Here is a 5,399-nt window from a genome sequence, read left to right as displayed (position 1 = left end):
AGAATTAATCTCTCTCTCTCTCTCTCTCTCTCTCTCTCTCTCTCTCTCTCTCTCTCTCTCTCTCTCTCTCAGAGCTTAATGTGGCCACTCACACGGTTGCTGTTAAGTTTTAGCAAACCTGTGAATGGAGAAACAAATCCACAGTTATGTATATGTACATAGGCCTATATTTAAGTCTCTCTCTCTCTCTCTCTCTCTCTCTCTCTCTCTCTCTCTCTCTCTCTCTCTCTCTCTCTCTCTCTCTACAGAGCTTAATGTGGTCACTCACACGGATGCTCTTAAGTTCTAGCAAACCTGTGAATGGGGAAACAAATCCACAGTTGCGTATATGTACTGTACATAGGCCTATATTTAAGTATAAATCTGTACAGAAAGCTTTCGGTGAAACTGTTTGATTCCCCTTTTCAATCTCTTGAAAAGGGGAATCGAACAGATTCCCTAAAGCTTTCTGTACAGATTTATTTTTAAATATAGGCCTATGTGCATATACATAACTGTGGATTTGTTTCTCCGTTTCAAGACTCATGCTACTATGAGTATTTTTAAAAACGTGAATATTAAGTACCAAGACTGACCCCATTCCAGATTCACCCTTGAGAAATATCAAAGAATATCAAACTTAAAGTCAGTCTTCCTTAGCAATTGATTTGGGAGACGTATATCTTCGTCTCGTCCCGGATTTCGATCCGGGCCGAACTGTTATTCTTTTCCCTCCCAAAATCGACTGAAAAAACCTGTGCAATTCAAAGCGTCACTATAATCAAAGTCCTTGAAATATATTCTGATTAATAGGACCTTCATCATAAAATCACATATTACGAATCTAGGAAAAAGCTGACAAGTAAAAAATGCGCCGAAGTTTCCTCGGCGCAATCGAGTTTTCTGTACAGCCGCTACAGCTTACAATCAAGGCCACCGAAAATAGACCTATCTTTTGGTGGTCTCGGTGTAATGCTGTATGAGCCGCGGCCCCTGAAACTTTAAACAAAGCCCGGCGGTGGCCTGTCCCATATCGCTGCCAGAAGCACGATTATGGCTAACTTTAACCTCAAATAAAACCAAAACTACTGAGGTTAGAGGGCTGCAATTTGGCATGTCTGATGACTGGAGGGTTGATGATCAACATACCAATTTGCAGCCCTCTAGCCTTAGCGGTTTTTAAGATCTGAAGGCGGACAGAAAGAAGCGCTGACGGACAGACAAAGCCGGCACAATGGTTTTCTATTACGGAAAACTAAAAGGATAGGAAACAAGATATACAATTCCTCCTCCCGCGGCGCTTGACCAGGTCATCTTTAAATTCCCTTCCAGGCTTTTCACTGGATGAAGCAGCTAAAATACGCTTAGCATGCTGTCATTTGTTTGTTGGCTTTCGTGCTCCCGAGACTTATAAATGCGCCGACTGCGTCCCTGGGAATTTCTTGACACTGGCGGCGCAACGTCTATCGGCCATGCTGTCCGTTCCGGCAAGGTTTTTGTGGCGGGAACAGAGAGAGGAGGATTTTTGCATTCAGTGACAGAGATGCTGATGGGATATTTCGTTATTGTTATTATTATTATTCAGAGGATGAAGCCTATTCATGTGGAACAAGCCCACCAAAGGGGTCACTGACTTGAAATTCAAGCTTCAGAAGAATATTATTATTATTATTATTATTATTATTATTATTATTATTATTATTATTCTGAAGTTGAACCCTATTCATATGGAACAAGCCCACCAAAGGGGTCACTGAATTGAAATTCAAGCCTCAGAAGAATATTATTATTATTATTATTATTATTATTATTATTATTATTATTATTATTATTATTATTATTATTATTATTATTATTCAGAAGATGAAGCCTATTCATGTGGAACAAGCCCACCAAAGGGGCCACTGACTTGAAATTCTTGAAGCTTCCAAAAAATATAAAGGTGTTCATTAGGAAGAATCAAGAGGAAGTAAAGGGAAATACAGAAAGAAGAGATGCCACTTATTAAAAAAGAAAATTAATAAATAGATAAACAGATAAAAATGTATTCAAATACAAGAAGAATAATATTAAGGTAGCAATGCATTGCATCTTCTCTTGAACTTCTGAAGAAGTTCCAACCGCACGACATCCTCTGAAGGGAGGCTGTTCCACAGTCCGAAGGTGTGAGGAATAAAGAAGGACCTCTGGAACTTTAGAGAAGTTGGACAGCGAGGCAAAACCATTTACTGCATATTGGTGCTTCTGCTGTTCAGCAAATCTAAGGAAAAGCATGACATATAGAGGGTATTTGCTAGTCACTGTCACTGAATATAGATCTATTTTTGGTGGCCTTGATTATACGCTGCACAGAAAACTCTCCTGCGCCGAAGTGTCCTCGGCGCATTTTTTACTTGTTAGTTGCAGAGAGAGAAAAAAGTTCAAGGACAGGAAATCCCTTCCAATAAGGACGCCACCGAACAAGGATAAGACGCTTTTTTCCCCTTATTATTTTGGGCACTGGGTGGTTTCATGTCCTCCCTTTGCTGTGACATTTCTGAACCATGGGGAGAGAGAGAGAGAGAGAGAGAGAGAGAGAGACAGGGAAGGAGGAAAGAGAGAGAGAATGAGGGAAAGAGGGATAGAGAAAGAGAGAGAGAGAGAGAGAGAAGGAAGGAAAGAGAGAGAGATTGAGGGAAAGAGAGAGAGAGAGAGAGAGAGAGAGAGAGAGAGAGAGAGAGAGAGAGAGAGGAAGGAAGGAAAGAGAGAGAGATTGAGGGAAAGAGAGAGAGAGAGAGAGAGAGAGAGAGAGAGAACAGAGAGAGAGAGAGAGAAGGAAGGAAAGAGAGAGAGACTGAGGGAAAGAGGGAGAGAGAGAGAGAGAAAGAGGGAGAGAGATTGAGAGAGAGACACAGACACAAAGAGAGAGACAGAGAGAGAGAGAGATTGAGGGAGAGAGAGAAAGAGAAGGAAGGAAAGAGTGAGAGAGAGAGAGATTGGGGAGAGAGAGAAAGAGAAGGAAGGAAAGAGAGAGAGAGAGAGAGAGAGAGGGGAAAAGGAAAGAGAGAGAGATTGAGGGAAAGAGAGAGAGAGATTGAGAGAGACAGAGACAGAGAGAGAGAGACAGAGAAAGAGAGAATAAAAGTGTATGTCTTACCGTTGAACTCATAACAAAGAAATCTCTAGTTATCAACAGACGAATGCAATCACTCTCCCGTTTCCTGATTCATCTACTTCTACATTTACTTGTTTATTGCACTGTCCATAATGCCATCACATGCTCATCTTGGCGTTTCCTCCGTAGGGGGGCAATTGCCGTCAGTGCACCTCATGCGATGCACTGTAGGCATTACTTAAGGCTCTCTGCAACGTCCTTTCCTTAAATCCCTGTAGCTGCAAACTCTTCCCTTCTTTTTACTGTACCTCCTTTCATATTCTCTTTCTTCCGTCTTACTCTCCTCAACCCTCTCCTAACAATTGATTCATAGTGTAACTGAAAAACGTTTTCCTCCTGTTGCACCTTTCAAACCCCCTTTTCTTTAAATTTCCGTTTTAGCGCTCTATGACCTCATAGGTCCCAGTGCTTGGCCTTTGGCCTAAATTCTATATTCAGTTCAATATTGGTGTGAGGAGGAGGAGGAGGAGGAGGAGGAGGAAGATTGCGGAGTTTTGTTCATTTGTTACCTGACTGATTTCTAAGCAGAAGACATCGAGAGTCCTTGTTCTTCTTCACATTGGCTTTTATTGAATTGTTTTACGTTAACAAAAGTTATCGGAGCCCATTCCTTATTCTGTACCTTTCACACTTGTCGACTGGAACAGGATTTTAAAATTTAGGCCAAAAGCCAAGCGATGGGACCAGTGCGGTCATTCAGCGCTGGAAGGGAAATTGAGAGTAAAAGGCTTGAAAGGTGTAACAGGAGGAAAACCTCAAAGCAGTTGCACTATGAATCAGTTGTTAGAAAAGGGTTGAGGAAAGTAATATGGAAGAAAGAGAATATAAACGGAGGTACAGTAAAAGAAATGAAAGGAGTTGCAGCTAGGGGCCTAAGGAAGGCACGCTGCAAAGAACCTTAATTAATGCCTACAGTGGACCGCATGAGGGGCACTGACGGCACTTACCCTCCTACGGGGCACTCTTGTCGAGAATGATGGGTTTGGTTTCCAATCGTCAGCATCAATGGCCTGATGAATAAGCCCCTTTTACTCTTGCCAAAAAGTTCTGCATTACGAAGGAAGGAAGGTCTCTTCCTTCCAGTGGGGGAGGGGGCCTAGGTAGGGCCAAGATATTTTCGGGGGGCGCCAAAGAAAACGGTAATTATTCTACAACACCAGTAAGTGAGCGTTTTATTAACGCACGATCATGGCTAACTTTAACCTTAAATAAAATAAAAACTATTGAGGAGGCTAGAGGGCTGCAATTTAGTATGCTCGACGATTGGAGGGTGGATGGTCAACATACCAATTTGCAGCCCTCTAGCCTCAGTAGTTTTTATAAGATCTGAGGGTGGACAGAAAAAGTGCGGACGGACAGGCAAAGCCATCTCAATAGTATTCTTTTACAGAAAACTAAAAAAAACTACTGATGAGGCTAGAGGGCTGCAATCCCGTATGTTTGATGATTGGAGGGTGGATGATCAACATACCAATTTACAGCCCTCTAGCCCCCTCAGTAGCTTTCAAGATCTGAGGGTGGACAGAAAAAGTGCGGACAGAAAAAAGTGCGGACAGAAAAGTACGGACGGACAGATAAAGCCATCTCAATAGTTATCTTCTACAGAAAACTAAAAAAAAAAAATAAATAAATAAAAAAAATGACATCTATTCTAGTGCCCTCAACAAACTTTGGAACTCCACTTTATCCTACAAGCAGCGTCCTCTTCAGAACTTAGGAAAGACCATATATTTCCTACCACTTTCCCTCTCTCTCGGAGGAAACTATATTCTCCTCCGTTTGAAATCGTATAACTCAATTGACAATGAAGAAGATCACCATTGAATCCTCACGATCCAAAATCTATTTGGGGCTGCGGCGTCGCTAGTTGGGGGTGCCGGCACTAGCGGGTCTAGGGGGGTTTAACCTGGGAACGTGCCCCCCATTAAAATTAATGACAAAATAATTATATTGAATATTTAGAAAATAATAACATAAATGAGAAATATAAAAGTGGAAGAAACATAAAATCTATTATAGAAATGATAAAATTGAGAAAATTTACTGTATATGAAAATTGGTGACCCCCATGAAATTTTTCTGGATCCGCTAGTGGGGGGCTGGCCCCCCAAGTCAGATGCTTGGCCCCCCAAAATCTATTATAGAAATGATAAAATTGAGAAAATTTTATATATATTCATATATATATATATATATATATATATATATATATATATATATATATATATGTACTGTATATGAAAATTGGTGGCCCCCATGAAATTTT

The sequence above is a fragment of the Macrobrachium rosenbergii genome, chromosome 33, assembly GCF_040412425.1.
Source record: "Macrobrachium rosenbergii isolate ZJJX-2024 chromosome 33, ASM4041242v1, whole genome shotgun sequence".
Lineage (NCBI taxonomy): Eukaryota > Metazoa > Arthropoda > Malacostraca > Decapoda > Palaemonidae > Macrobrachium > Macrobrachium rosenbergii.
This window is presented reverse-complemented; position numbering follows the sequence as displayed.